The sequence below is a fragment of the Ochotona princeps genome, chromosome 6 (genome assembly GCF_030435755.1).
Source record: "Ochotona princeps isolate mOchPri1 chromosome 6, mOchPri1.hap1, whole genome shotgun sequence".
In the NCBI taxonomy this organism is placed as follows: Eukaryota; Metazoa; Chordata; class Mammalia; order Lagomorpha; family Ochotonidae; genus Ochotona; species Ochotona princeps.
Window position 1 is genome coordinate 24407137 of NC_080837.1, and position 16675 is coordinate 24423811.

General features: G+C 42.3%; 1 pseudogene; it reads left to right on the forward strand.

Annotated features, from left to right (window-relative positions):
* The first annotated feature begins 15836 nt into the window (after positions 1-15836).
* Positions 15837-16423, forward strand: LOC101528681 (ADP-ribosylation factor-like protein 2; annotated as a pseudogene).
* The last annotated feature ends 252 nt before the right edge of the window (positions 16424-16675 follow it).

Consider the following 16675-nt stretch of genomic DNA (forward strand, 5'->3'; position numbering starts at 1 on the left):
TGGGCACCAATCATATACTAGGCACTAGGCTAAAATTACTTTACATTGATTATCTGTTGTAATCTTCCCCCAAAACTTGTAAAATGGAAATGATCAGTATCTTTCCTTTTAAATAAGTAAATCAAAGCACAGAATGAATAAAAAATTTGCCAAAGGTGACCTGATAAGTAAATTGTTTCTCAAAGGCCTGAGCTCTTGACTAGGAATAGATTGGTGTTTATAACAACCAGTTCAATGATGAAAATGTGTATAAGGATGAAGACTGTCTTCATATCTCAGTTCCCTTTGTCTCATCCAGTAACTCGCCCCGCAGAGTTCACCCTGTTTGTATTCTCTCGTTGAGGCTCCTGTGAGCATGCAGATGGACGTGTGCACACAAGCACAGACTGCTTTTTCTCCACTCAGGACGGCTCTTGAAGGATCAGGGTGCTGTGATGGGGATTGTTGTGTGAGAAAGGCTTTACACTTTTTACCTTCAACACTTTGGGCATTTTGAACATGAGTGAATTAGCTACTCAAAAATAAATTTAAGTGGAACACCTATTTTAAACCTCTTTTAAATTTTTAGACATGTTTTATATGGCATAAAAAATCAGTACAGGCTGTTGCTGGTTTTTGGCTTTGGTGACCTGCTTAAACACTGCATGTGAAAGTTTGTGTGGAGTTACACTTTCATTTACCTTCGGCAAATACCTGGGAATGGGATCATTAGTGATATGGTTTGAATAATAGTATCCCACAAAGACCCAAATATTTGGTGCTTGGGCCTCAAACCATTCTGTTAAATAGTTAATGAGTTAAGGATGAAGACCTGATTTTTACGGTCTAGGAGGCTGACCCGGGGGAGCTCAGCGGATAATTAGGGGCGTGCCCTCCGAAGTAGTTGGATATGCTAAGGTCAGCCCAGCTTTCCTCTGCTTCCCAAATCTGCATGATACCTTTGTTGCACTCACGTTCAGCCATTTGCCATCTTCATCAGGCGCCAGACTGATGGAGCTGCTTGATCTGGGATTGTGAAACTCCAAAACCGTGAGCCAAAACTAAGCTTCTTCCTGCTGAAGTAGTTTCTGCTACTTTAGTTGTTGTAGCAATGAACAGCTGACTAATACAACTGGCTTACATGTATTTATAATTTATAATTAAATGTATTTATAATTAGGGAAATTACTAAACTGCTTTCCAAAGAAGCTGTACAACATAAAACATTATATTGTCAGTGGCCTTAAATGGGAGTTATCATGAACACTTAGTAAGGTAAGTCTTTCATGCATCCTGATGGGTTTGTAGTAAGTATTGTTATGATATATCAAAGAATGTTATGAATGATTTCAGATTTTGAAATATGTTAAGATTGATGCTGAGTATATGGTCAGTTTGGGTGAATGTTTCATATATGTATTTGGTACTATGTATGTTTGAGCTCAACTTTCCTTCTTTCTGTTATTCAAATCATATTGAATTCATTTTATTAATCTTAATATTATGAATTTAAGAATCTTCCAATCTTCAACTTGTTCATTCTTTAGTTTTGCGATATTACAACTACTGATATGATTTTTCAGTTTTATTATTTTGAGGATATTACGTAAAATGAAATTATGTATTATGTTACCTTGCTTCAACCGGGGATGAAGAGGCAAAAGACAGACAGAAGTATGTTTTGAAAGCAGGGGCCAGAGGGTCCCTCTTAGGGAGACAAGAAGAGCACAGTGCTTGTCCAGGTGGCTTTGATTCATTGGGGGAAATGGTACTGCATGATTTGATTCACCTGTGGGACTTTTGACTAATCACGTTCCCAGTCAGGAGGTCCTTAGGTGGATCATCCCATGGCCAGAAGGAGGAGGAGGGCAGAACCCTTGGTCAGTTACAAAAGTTCTTTGAACTTGATTATGTTGGGAATGTGTACTGCCTGAAACTCTGGCCTTGCCAACCACGGACCTTGTTGATGCAGTGTCATCCACCAAGACCCGCAGGCTGGTTTGTCTAGGTCCTTCCCCAGCTGCTGATACTTCTCCCTAATGACCTCTGACAATTGAACTCGTTACCTTACCTTAAGGAAAACACCTGCACCTGAAGGCTTCGGTTTTGGCCAACTGCTGCTTTGCATGCAGAATGCCTTAGCAGAATTAGTTTACCCGAGCCTTTAGCCATGAGGCAGTGTATCCATGGTTCATTTATTTTTATAGCTGGATAGTTATCCCATTTTATAGGTAAAACAAGCTTTTTTACTCATTTTTCCATTAGGTGAATTCTGTTTTGGATTATGAATAGATTTGGTATAAACATTCAATATATATTTCTGTGAGATGTAGAAGCGTTACACCTTTTGTTCTTTATGCTTTATGTTATAATTGTCAAACATATATCTCTAGTTATTAAAATCCCATTAGATGGTGTAATTTTTGCTTTAGGCCATCAAACATATTTTAAATAATTAAAAAAGAGAATAGCTTATTATATTTACTCAGATGTCCATCATTTCTACTCCCTAGCTTTTATGCATGAGTCAAGTTTCCTTCAAGTGTTGTTTCCCTAAAGGTAAGAAGACCCTCTTATGATAATTCTTTCAGATTGTGTTGCGTGGTAACAAATTTAGTTTTCCTCTCTGATGGTGCCTTGATTTCGCCTTGAATCTTAAATAATACTTTAATTCAATGTAAAATTTTAGGAAGATTTCATTTTGGTTTTTTTATACTTTAAAAATGTGCCATATCATTTGGGTTTTTGTGGCTACTTTCAGCTCTTTTGTCTTTAATTTTCAGAAGGTTGACTGTTTTAGGGAAAGATTTTTTTTTTAATTCTTGGATTTGTAGGTTCATGTCCTTTGCCAAATTTGGACATTTTTTTGTTTGTTTATTTGTTTGTTTTAGCATTTTTGCCTCTCCCATTTTATTATGGCAAAATATATATAAAGTAATACCTTGACCCTTAAATGTCCAATTCAGTGGCAGTTAGTACATTTATAATGTGCAGCAATCTCCACTACTTCAGGAACGTTTTTACCATCCAAAAAAAGAAACTCTTTACTCATTGAATAATAACTCCTCACTCTACCTTCGCCTAGTTCCTGGTAACTTTTACTTTCTGTCTGTATGAATTTGTGTATTACAGATACCTCACATAAGTGGGATCATGTACTGTTTTTCTCTTATGTCTGAATTATTTCATTTGCCGTATTCTTTCCAGATCTTCACTGTATGCCTATATCACTATGCCAGTGAAATACAAGAATCATTCAGAAACATTAGCACCAATTTTTCCTTTTTGAATTGATTTACTTTTGTAAAAAATGCATGTATTAGGTTGTTCACCCAAAAATCTATAAGATATAGAAATTTTTTTTCAATTAACAACATGGAACTGGAGGAGGGGGTGGTGATCCCCGCTGTCATGTGGCCAGCTAATAGGGACCTGGGGATGGGCTCACAGGGAGGCCAGGCAGATAGCATCAACAGGGACATGCAGAAACCTGGTGGCTCATGTCTAGACAGGCTGAGTAAGCCTGGGGATTTCCCCAGGTGCTCGGTCCTGGGTGTGATAGAAGGTGGGGACGGGAGAGCCCCAGGTTAGCATGATGGCCTGGTGGGCTGGTAACGGGGCTTGGGGCACTTTGAGTAGGTCTGTGTCTTGGGTATGGGGAGAGATACAGTTCCAGAACAGCACACGTGTCATGAGCCAAAAGGCTGGGCTGGGGAACCCACGCACTCCAGCGTGCAGGGACTGTGGATTGATCATGGAAAAGGGCAGGGGGATGAAGGGTAGGGAGGACTACTGAGGGAGTGTGTTGCAGGTGAGGAATGACTTCTTAGGGACCCTCAACAACAAGGCCACTGTACTTGGAGATAAGTGAGGGGGCTGAGACTAGGTGGTTCAGAGGGGAGAGACTAGAGAATATTTCTGGGTCAGACTGATGTACCAGCCCAGGTAGAAGACCTGAGCTAGGCTAGTTAGCATGGACTACAGCTGAATACCACTCACCCATTCATACTAAAGCTAGGGCTGGGGGCCTACCACAGTAGGGCTGGGGGCTAAACCACAGTACAAACTAGTGAGTGTCAGAATAGGGAATATGTCACATTAGACTAGGTCATGACACTAACCAGCACACGAGAGAACCAGATCTGGGAGCAGATTCTGTGGGGGACGTGAGGGCTCAGCCCTGTGGAACTGTAATTTGCACTGGTTAGCTTAAGAGTTGGGGGTGGTCATGGGCTGAACTAAACATGATCATGGAACCCTCCAACACTCATGGGTACTGAGGTTGGGAACAGGCCAGGCAGGTCCAGTATGTAGCACCTGCAGGCATACCCCCAAATTAGGGAATGAGTGGGCTGGACTGCAACAACCACCAGCTAATACAAAGGTTGGAGTGGAGGGGGCAGACTACACCAGGTAAGGGCCTGGTACCCACTGGACATGTGCGACCTGGGTCTGGCAGTTGGCCTGGAGGGGGAACTTGGGAAACTCCCCTGGTGGGCCATAGCTCCCCTGGTAAGCATGTGGTTCCGGCCTGGGTATAGGTCAGGCCAGGCAAGGCAGCTCCACCCATTGGCAAGTGTGCGGGTTGGTTCGGGGATAGGGTGGGACAGACTGGACAGGGCCAGGACAATCTTAGTCCACTAGCATGTACAGGATCCAAACTGGAGTGCAGGACATGCTGGGCTGGCTATCAGACATACCAGTCTGCATGAACCAGGGATGGGAGCAGACTGGGCAGGACTGGTCTGCAACACCCACCAGTGAGAGTTGGGTCTGCGGCTGGGCCAGGCCAGGCTAGATTACAGTATCTGATGGCAAAGGCCAAGATGGGATAGGCTATGCCAAGCTGTGTCAGAACAGCCACTGGCATGTCTAAGATCTGTGGCTGAGGCTATGCCTGGTTGGGGAGCTAAGGGGACACCCTGGCTGTGTTGTGGTTCCCACTGGTGAGTGTGAGAGCTGGATAGGGGGTGGCAATATGAACTGGACATGACTGCAGTATCATTTGGCATGGGTTTGGACTGGGTCTGAGGTGCACTAGACTGGGCTAGACTCCAGTATCCGCTGGTGCTAGTGAGAGCCAGGGTGGGTATGGGATGGGCTAGGCTAGGTCTCTCTACCTATTGAACCACACAAGAGCTATGTCTAGGTGTGGACCAGGTGTTCCTGGACTGTAGCAACCAACAATAAGAACTAGAATGGGTGTGGGTTGCTTGGGTAAGGCCACTGTTCCTGCCCAAGCAGGAGGCAGGCTAAGTCAGTATGGGCCAAGGACCCACCTGTGTGCGCAAGATCTGCCACTGGGAAGAAACCTAATAGTGGAGTTTGGGGAACTCGTCTGTTGGATGCAGTCCCTGCAGGTAAGTGAAAGAATCAAGGCTTGGGCAGCCCAGATCAGGCCAGGTACATGGGGGTCAGGTCTGGAAGCGGGCTAGACTGGGCTGGTTCATAGCACCCACTGGCAGATCTGAGCACCAGGATGGGGTGCAGGACAGAGCAGTCGGGTTGTAACACCTGCAAGTTCACATTAGGGCCAGGACTGGGGGTTGGCTGGGCTGGGCTAGGCCGCAGCACCCATTAGTCTGAGCTGGAACTGGGGGCAAGCTGGGGTGAACCAGGCTTTAGCATCTGCCAGCAAATGCCAAGGTAAGGCAAGCCATGCCAGACTGGGCCACAAAACCCACCAGCACGTGTGGACCTGGGTGGGGGATGAGCCCTGTAGGGGAGCTGTGGAGTAGATACACCGCTGGGCCACTTCTACTGGTAAGTGTGAGAACTGGGATGGGGGCAGACCAGGCAATACAGAGCTGTAATACCCATTGGCCTGTATGTGAGCTGGGTCAGGGGAGAACCACACTGGGCTAACCAATTGTTTCCCCAGTGCATGCATAAGCCAGAGTAAGTGCAGGCTGGTTGGGCTTTGCAGCATCAGCGGGCAAGTTCTGGGACAAGGGGCAAATCTTCTCAAGCTAGAATGCAGAACCACCTAGAGGAGTACAAGATCCGGGACTGGGAGTGGGCCCAGTAGGGAAATTGTGTGCATCTCTCTGACAGGTTGCAACTCCCGCTGGTGAATTTAAGAACCAGGGCTGGGGTGTGCCTGGCTAGACAAGTAACAGCACCCGCCAGCATGAGTGAGGGCTGGATAGTGGGGTTAGTTGGTTTGAGATAGGCTTGAAAGCCCATTGATATGTACAAGAACTGAATAGGATGTGGGACAGACTGGAGCAGTCTATAAATTGGTAAGCACAGGAACCAGGGCTGGGGGCAGGCCTAGTGGGGGTTAATGGGAGTCACTCTGACTAGGCTGCAGTTCCCGCTGGTTAACATAAGGACCACGTGTGTGGTGGGCAGGCTTGGGCTGGACCACAACATCCATTGGTTTTCATAGGAAACAGGTCTAGAGATGGAACAAAACTAGCAATTGCAACTACTAGAGTGTGTGCATAGGCTGATGTGGGGGACAGACAGAGCCAGACCCCATACTGGTAAGCACACACGAGAGTCAGATCTGGGATCACTTCAGACAAGGTCTCTTTGGGGATTCACCCAAACGAATCATTGGACTCAGAACTCCAACTGTGGGGAGAATTGCAGGATCTGTGGTCTGACCATGTAGTGCATGTGTCAGAGCTGGGACTGCTCAATTGCTTGGGCAAAGCAGTAGATGACATACCCAGATGTACATGGAGGATATGTCAGTCCATTGGAGCCTGCAGAGGACATCTGGTACCATAACAGAGGAAAGAGGGCAGAACAAGTTGGTCAGCTACCCAAGCCACGTGTTGCCAGCAAATATCTGGTGAATGGAAACTCTGAGTGCACTATGTCAGTCAGTGGACATTGGAAGGATTTCCTCATCCTTGGATCATTGAGATACAGAGCATTTCAGAACTGTTGAACTATTGAAACCACTTGAGCAGAACCCTCGGATCATGCTCCACACCAGGGACCTTAGATGACATTGGGTGGCTGTTCCCCATCCCCAGGTTCTGAGGCAGTTGGGAGGCTGGGTGCGGTTTCTGCACTTACCTTCACTGTTCTCCCAGATAGTAATCAACTATGTAAAAATCATCAAAAAAACTTTTTTAAAGATTTATTTATTTTTATTACAAAGTCAGATATACAGAGAGGAGGAGAGACAGAGAGGTAGATCTTCCATCCAATGATTCACTTTCCAAGTGAGTGCAACGGGCCGATGCTGTGCCAATCCAGAGCCAGGAGCCAAGAACCCCCTCTGGGTCTCCCACATGGGTGCAGGGTCCCAAGGCTTTGGACCATCCTCAACTGCCTTTCCAGGCCACAAGCAGGGAGCTGGATGGAAAGTGGAGCTGCCGGGATTAGAACAAGTGCCCATATGCGATCCCGGCATGTTCAAGGTGAGGACTTTAGCCGCTAGGCCATGCCGCCTGGCCCCAAATCATCAAAATTTTAAAAATTAAGAAAGGACAATATAGAACTGGACCAGAGATGATAGTAGTAAAATCTTCCACATTCAAATTTTGTCATTTCGGTTGAAAAGGTTGTGTGTGTGTGTAAAACAGCTTGCAGATATTATCTGAGCTATGCTGTCTTCTGTTGCTTTCCTTGAGTCAGGCCAATGGTTAGAAAGTTGGCTCTCTTGGCTGCTTCCTTTCTCATTCCACTCAAACGTTACAGAATGCTGCTACCTTAACATCAATCATGAGTAAAGCTAAAGACTGTTATAAAGATAAAATACAGCAAACAATCATCTTTTTTTATTTTTTTCCTTTTGTTGCCACTGACATTTTTCACATCATTATTTTTGCTTCTTTTGAGACCCATGTTTGAAATGTCTTTAACAAAATCCTGGGAAAAGATTTTTGCTTGGCCTCTGAGAAACCAGTAGCATGGTAATGAGCCCCATCGCTAATAGTGACTTCTCACTTCAGCAGGATAGGAAGAACACCTTTAATTCAACAGGAATTTGGCTTACAAATCTAAGTCTTTTATTGTTTGTTACTTTTGATTGCTTCTTCTCCTTATATTTATCGTTTATTTTCCATTATATGAATTCATTCAACTTCTCGTATCTTCTGTGAAGTCGAATTCTTGAGACCCCAGAAGGGCTCCACAGCTAGGGAAGCACTTGGACATGAGAGAAGTGGATGATTTCATCCTTCACACAGTGAATGACCAACAGAGGAGAGGAAACTTTGGATATCTGCCCATGTTGAATTAGACGCCAGAGAAGGCCCTGTTCCTTGCAATATCGTGTTGATGCCATGAGTACTGCCAAGTCTTCTTTGGTTCTCCTTGGCTGCCAGGAGCTGGAATGAAACAGGGCTAACAGTGGTGAGACTTCACCCCAGTGCCAGAGCCAATCAACAGGCCTCCTTAAACTCTTGCACAACATACAAGAGGTGGGATATTGCCTAATTGGTTTTCTGAGACCAACATTCACAGAATATCAAAGGCAGATAAATACATTACAAGAAATTTTACAGAATGTCTTTGAGCAGTTTAGATGTAAAAATCCTCATTGAATTACAAGCAAGCCAAATCCAAAGCACATTAAAATGTTACACAACCTTTGGAGATGGTATGATGGCTAAACAGGCTAATCCTCTATTTGTGGGCACCGGCATCCTTTATGGGCACTGGTTCTGGTTCCAATTGCTCCACTTCTGATCCAGCTCCTGCAGGTGATTTGGGATGTTAGCAGAAGATGACTTGAGTCTTTGGGCCCATGTATCAACGTGGGAGGCACTGAGGAGGCTCCTGGCTCCTGGTTTTGGTAAGCTCAGCTCTGGCTGTTGCAGCCATTTATGGGTTAAACCAGTGGGTAGATCTTTCTGTCTGTCTCCTTCTGTCTACATCTGCCTTTTTAAAGAAAAATAAATAAATCTTTAAAAATAGAGTATATATCATAGCCAAATGACAGTCTCTTCAGAAATGCAAGCATTGTATCAACTGAATGAAAATAATGTATTAAACTACAATAACAGATTAAAAGGGAGGAAGCACACAATAATCTCAACTGATACAGCAAAGCATGTGGAAAAATGCAGAACAATTTTGTGATAAAATTTTTTGAAGGTTTACTTATTTTTATTTCAAAGTCAGATATACAGAGAGGAACAGAGACGGAGAGAAATATCTTCCATCTGATGATTCATTCCCTAAGAGGCCACAACGGCCGGTGCTGCGCCAATCCGGAGCCAGGAGCCAGGAGCTTCTTCCGGGTCTCCCACATGGGTGCAGGGTCCCAAGACTTTGGGCCATCCTCCACTGCTTTCCCAGGCCACAAGCAGGGAGCTGGATGGGAAGTGGAGCTGCTGGGATTAGAACCGGCGACCACATGGGCTCCCAGCGTGTTCAAGGTGAGGACTTTAGCCGCTAGGCCATTGTACCAGGCCCTTGTGATAAAAATTTAGAAAGCTAGGAATACAAGTGAACATCCTAAACTTTACAGAAATATTGTGGGGAATTTGACATGAGAGATGACAGAAACCTCACATCTTGTCTCACAGGAAAGAAGAATTTTCATGCAATTTCAGTGTGCAAAGTAAGATTTATTTAAGAGAGCGTCTCCTGCCATTGTGATAGGAGGGGGCTACAAGGGAGAAAAGACCTGAACATTTATGAAGGACAAATGAATCAGTTAAAGGGTGGGGAATGGGGGAACTGTTATATTGTAGGGCAGCAATATCTAACTTCTTGTTCAGAACAAAAAGATCATCAGAGGCGTGTGAATGGGTCCCATATGGGTGCGGGTTCATTTCCTGGCTGCTCTACTTCCCATCTATCTCCTTGCTTGCATCTGGGAAAGATGCAAAGGATGGCCCAAAGCCTTGTGTGACCTCAAGCAAGCTCCTGGAAGACCCAGAAGAAGCTCCTGGCTCTTGGCTCCTGGCTTCAGATCAGCTCAGCTCTGGCCACTGTGGCACAGCAGGAGGCAGCTTATTCCACTATGCCACAGTGTTGCCCCAAGAGGGTGCTGTTTAAAATCCAGGCTGCTGCAGGTGGGTTTTGTTTGTTTGTTTGTTTTTAAAAAGATTTGTTTATTTTTGAAAGTCAGAAGTATAGAGGGAGAGTCAGAGGAGAAAGAGATCTTGCATCCACTGACTCACTCTCCAAACGGTTGCAATGGCCAGAGCTGTGCCTGTCTGGAGTGAGGGACGTATTCTGAATCTGCCATGTGAGTACCAGGGACCAAGCACTTGGCCATCTTCTGCTTTTCTAGGCACTTTAGCAGAGATTTGAACTGGAAGTAGAGTCCTGTAGCCCTTGAACCTTTGTGCCCTAAGTAACTATGTAAAGATTGTCAAAAATAAAGAAAAAAATTGGAAAAATAAATAGAGGCCATCAAAACATAGGCAACCAAAAATATAGAGGAAGACATAACGTGGATGTAACAAAAGGGTAATTAATAAAATTATTATGTTATCATTTCTAAAAAAAAAAGATATGCTTTAACAAACAGAAGACTATGGCCTTCACTGGATTTAAGATCTGCTTATCAAAATTCATTAAGAGGGAAACTACAATGCTTTTGAATTTAGTAACCAATTTCAATGACCACTAAGAGTTCCAACACACAGCAAGCTTTATTTTAAGAAAACCTTCACAGAGCTTTACTGGAAAGAATTTATAATGTATAATACTGATTATCAAATAATTTATTAAATGGTTTTTGTGTCTTACTACTATGGATCAATACTTTGAAGCAAGTGCCAAAAGTCAGCAAATATGTTCAAGTACTTCACAAATACATTTGTTTTTCACAATTGTTACTGTGAAATTATTTCACAAATAAATTCATAGCATAACAGTACATTTATAACACACTATTTTGTTAGAAAAGGAATAATTTCTGAACAAATTGAAGCTGCCTTACCATGCAGTTCAGGGGTTCTCCTTCAGAGACCTGGCTTTCCTGAAATAGTCATTAGAATAGTGAATAGGCTTTAGCAAAGCCAGGCACTATATTATGTTAGTAAATATGTTAGCTCTATTGTAGCAGGTAGGCAAAGTTATTCTGAAGAGACTCGCGAGCAATACATGTTTCAGGATAAGATGTCTTTCCATTCTTTACCAGATAAATCTAGGATTCATTAGCAATTCAACTGTGGCCAATTTAGGTCAATAAAAACTACAAACACACTTTTTTTAAAAACTAAGTATTTCAAACTCAGTAATAGAATTCTGCAAACATTAATGTGGCTCAGTAAGATTATTCTATGGTTTTCTGTAGCATTGCTAAAAATACCTATCTTGGGGTAGAGGATTGGTCATCCGTATTTTCTTTATGGAATCTAATCCTTCAGGCTAAAAACAATTTAAAATATTCTTCACATAATGCAGTTTTGTAGCCTATTCTATTATTTTTATCTTACACTGTATATTACTATTTTTAAACCTAATTTCCAGTTTACCTTGCCATTCAACAAACACTATTGCATTTGTTTTGAGGGATTCTATAGAAAAGTACTTTTGATATATTTGGAAAATAATTTCTTTCTGTTAACAATCCATTTACTATATATGAAGAATTATAGTAAGAATTTGATTTGCAGTAGCTATCATGATCTTATTTGGAGAAACAGCTACTGTAATCATTTAGGCATGAGAAAAGTAAGACAGATTAACTTAGAATTTAGGGGACCCAGATCCATCTTTTACAGGCAGAAGAAGCCAAGGTCTAAATTGAAAATCATTTGATGATTTCATGTAGACTTCTATAAATTAAGATGTCACTAATAGAGAAAACGAACTGACTAAAAGTGCAATATACTGATTGTGTCAAAGACCAATTGACATTTTAAAGAAGTTAAAATGACTTATCACTAAAATGTAAGCATGTAATGCACAGTATTTGGATTAAAACCATATACTGGTCTAGTGGAAAGGTTATTTGGCTTTAACTGAATGAGGGCCATACAATTTCTAAAGTTTTTAGTAAGGAAATCTCATTCAAAATGTGGATATGATAAAAATAAGGGTCATTGTAACACATTTCAACAGAACAGTGAGATTAAATTGAAGTTTATTTTTTTGCTGCTATCACTTCTGTAAAGCTGTGCCTTTGCTCTCTTTGTGAACACATTAAAACAAAGATTAGTAATACAGAAGAATTTCAAATAAAATCCAGACATCCCTTTCTCTCCACTTTCAGTTCCTCGAGTTGAACAGTATTAACTGTGGTATGTGTACTCCCAGACTGACAGACGGAAGCGGATTGTATGCTGGTGTGTATGTACACAGCTTGGTAGATGGTCATACACTTTTGTTTTAACCTACACTAGATAATTTTTCTTTAGTCAGTTCTGAAATACACTTAGTAAATAAACTGAAATGTCACTTTTATAATGCAAGTTAGTTTCTGCTTTCTATTCTGCTGGTCTCCTTATTTATGTGAATGACTACACTAAAGTCTTGATTGTAGCAGCTAAATAATAGAATTTAATATCTTGATTGTTTTTCATACAATACTTTGTCTAATTTCATACTTTTCATGATATTTTAGATGTTCTTGGAAATTTTTCTTCTTTCATGTGTACTTTTCCTTGTGAATACTTCCATATTGACAATTTTATCTAGGTTCATAAATAACTTCTGATTAAAGTTATGTTTATTACTTTTGAGAGCATTAAATTTTTATTTTTTAGATTTATAGGACATGAGTAGATTTCTTATTTTTCACAATACAGATTTAGAAACGAAGGGATTTCTCCACTCTCCCTCGCTATGTCCCCCTCTAATTATTTGTTTCCAAGTTACTACAATAGCATAGTTGTTCATTTTACCATTACAGACTTAACTTTCTGATATATAAATGTAACATGACATGGCAAGTGTAAGAAAAGGGAGAAGATAACATAATATAAAAGTATGATTAAAAGTGACTGGAAATCCTATTACTACTTGCATGCTGTATGCATCCATTATTTCCCAGTTTGCTAAATATTCCTTGTAGAGTTTAGAGTCTTTATGCTCTGTGTATTTGTCATGTGTCAGAGAGAACATATGATACTTATCTTTTGGGGACTGACTTATTTCACTAAATGTAATGATTTCTAACCAAGTCTATTTTGTTACAAATATATATATATGTATATATATATATATAGTGTGTGTATATATATAGTATTTCATGAAGTATTGCATGGAGTAAATTGACCTGTACCACAGTTTCTTTATCCAGTCATCTGTTAATGGTTATCTGGGCTGGTTCTATGTCTTAGCTATTGTGAATTATACTGCTATAAACATGGGTTGACGCTAACTCTCTCATATGCAGATTTCATTTTGTTTGGGTATATTCCCAGGAGTGAACTGGCTGGGGCTTATGATAGGTATGTTTTCAGCTGTCGAAGGAACCTCCATACCGATGTTCATTGTGGTACACTGGCTTGCATTCTCAGCAACAGTGAATTAGGGAACCCTTCCCTTGCATTCTCACCAGCAGTTACTGTGCGTTGGTTTCTGAATGTAGGCCATTCTCGCTGGGGTTATGTGGAATCTCATTGTGGTTTTAATTTGCATTTCCTGATAACTAGAGAACCTGAACACTTTTTCATGTGCTTGCTAGCCTTTGAAATTTCATCTTTTGAAAAATGCTTATCCGTTGCCCATTTCTTACCTGGGTTGTTTTGCCGTTGAGTTTTTGGAGTTCTTTCTAAATCATGTATGTTAGTCCTTTGTCTGTTGTGTAGGATGTATTTTCTCCCATTTGATTGCATGTGTTTTCACTTTATTGAACATTTCCCTTGCAGTACAGAAACTTCTTATGTAATCCCATTTGTTTTTGCTAATTGCCTGTGCTTCTGGGGTCTTCTCTGAGATCTCTTGTCTAGACCTGTCTTGCAGAGTGTTCCTATGTTTTCCTCTAGCAAATTGACAGTGTCAGGTTGTAGGTTTAGATCCTTGATGCGCTCAGTGTTGACTTTTGTATAAGATGGGAGGTAGGGGTCTTGTTTATTCAATTTTCCCAGCACCAGTTGTTAAATTTTTATGATTTTTTTCCTATTTGTGGTAGGTATAGCAAATTTTTCTGCATTTTTATGTCCTTCAATAAGTGTTTAGAATTCTTTGTTATGTAAATCCTATAATTTTGCTGTATGTTTTCTTACATACTTACTGCTTTTTCATTTTGTTGTATCTGTAAAATTTTCAATTTTTGTTTCTAATGAGTTACAAAGATATAGGTGTTTCTTTAGTTAACTTGTATTCAGCTATTTTAGCAACTTTTCTCAGTGGTTCTTGGATTTTTTCATTGGATTTTCTAAGCTTATCACCAATAGAGAGTTTTTCTCTTACTTTTGCATTATTGTAATAGCTATAACGTCAAAACCAGTTGAATATGCAATAAACACTATTTAGAGAAATTGGCTACTCAACAGCTAAACTCATTAATGAGAAATTTCTTGCCCTGTGAATCAGGCAAAGCATGTCATTATATGAGCCAAAAAATCTGAATACTTGCCTGCCAAAGGGTCTTGCAGGAATGCACATAAATTATGCCAGATTAATAAAATGTGCTCCTGCAAGACCCTTGCAATGAGGAACCAAAGATGCAGAGACAATGAAGGATGCATGTTTTTTACAATGGCACCTAAACTGGCAAGTTGTCAAGTGTGGCCTAGTCTCAGTGTAGTAGTGTCCCTCCAGACTGATACTTTGTCCTGAATTCCATGGAATTCAGGCTGCTTTTCCTCCCCCTCCCATATCTTTCTTTCCCCTGTCAGTTTTCTAAGCCTAGTTGTACAATGTGAGATATACTTAAAAAAATGTTGAGACAATGTTGCCTAACATAAAATCAACTGTGTTAAAGTAGATAATTCAGCAGCATTTAGTATATCCACAATGATGTGAAACATCACCTCTGGCTAGCTCTAAATCATGTCTATCATTCCAAGATAAAACTGCCTTGTCAATTAAGCAGGTCTCTGCCCCCTCCCCCATGCTGCCCATCCCCTAAGAGCACTAGGATGAGCTGTCTGTACAGAGATATTTTCCCTGAATATTTCATAGATGTAGAATAATGAAATAAGTGACCTTTTGTATCTGGTTTTCTCAATTTAACATTGTTTTGAAGATTCATTCCACTGTGGCACACATAAGTAACAAATGCCTCAGTTGACAATGAGTCAATATCTTGATAAATCCTTGATACATTAAGAATATTGTAAATTGCAAATGTATGTGCTACATCTATTGAATATTGTAACTAATCTGACCTACCTTAAAACATACTGAGAACTGGGCCCGGCGCCGTGGCCTAGCGGCTAAAGTCCTCGCCTTGAATGCCCTGAGATCCCATATGGGCGCCGGTTCTAATCCCAGCAGCTCCACTTCTCATCCAGCTCCCTGCTTGTGGCCTGGGAAAGCAGTCAAGGACGGCCCAAAGCTTTGGGACCCTGCACCCATGTGGGAGACCCGGAAGAGGTTCCTGGTTCCCAGCTTCGGATCGGCACAGCACCGGCCCGTTGCAGCTACTTGGGGAGTGAAACATCGGACAGAAGATTTTCCTCTCTGTCTCTCCTCCTCTCTGTATATCTGACTTTCAAATAAAATAAATAAATCTTAAAAAAAAAAAAAAACATACTGAGAACAACTAACTCATCTTCCGTTTTCAAGCACCAGGATCCCATATAGGCTCTGGTTTGTGTCCTGGCTGTTTCACTTCCCATCTAGCTCCTTGCTTATGGCCTGGGAAAGACTAGAGAATGGCCCAAAGCCTTGGGATCCTGCATCCATGTGAGAGACCCAGAAGAAGCTCCTGGCTCCTGGCTTCGGATAGGCTCAGCTCCAGCCATTCTGTCCATTTGAGGAGTGAATCAGCAGATGGGAGATCTTTCTCTCTGTCTCTCCTTTTTGTAAATCTGCCTTTCCAATAAAAATAAATCTTGGGGGGCTGGAGGACGATGGGACTTCTGACCATTCTAAAGAAGATGAAGCAGAAACAGCGGGAGCTGCAACTGCTCATGCTTAGCATGGACAATGCTGGCAAAACTACCATCCTCAAGAGGTTTAATGGCGAGGACATCGACACCATCTCCCCCACACTGGGCTTTAACATTAAGACCCTGGAGCACCGCGGGTTGAAGCTGAACATCTGGGACGTGGGCGGCCAGAAGTCACTGCGGTCCTACTTTGAGAGCACAGACGGCCTCATCTGGGTGGTGGACAGTGCCGACCACCAGCACATGCAGGATTACCAGCAGTAGCTACAGAGCCTGCTGGTGGAGGAGTGCCTGGCCGGAACAACCCTCCTCATCTTTGCCAACAAGCAGGACCCGCCCAGAGCACTGTCCTCTAACACCATTCGGGAGGCCCTGGAGCTGGACTCGATCCGCAGCCACCACTGGTACATCCAGGGTTGCAGTGCCGTCACCAGGGAGAACCTGCTATTGGGCATCGACTGGCTCCTGGATGACATCTGCAGCCACATCTTCACAGCCCACTGACCATTCCAGCGTCCCCCCCCCCCCCGAGATGTCCAACCCAACCCAACCCAACCCAGCCCTCCCTGCAGGAAAGCGAGTCAGCCAGCAGGGTTAATATTCCTTTGCCACCCACCATGACCATCTGCTGGCTGTCATCCTGGCCCAACACACATATACACCTGGCCTGCTGCTGCCACCCCAAACACAAAGAGCGGGGACTGGAGGGATACCCACACGCATTACCCGCTGCTGCCGCTACTGAGGCTGTGGGCCTTGTCCTGTGC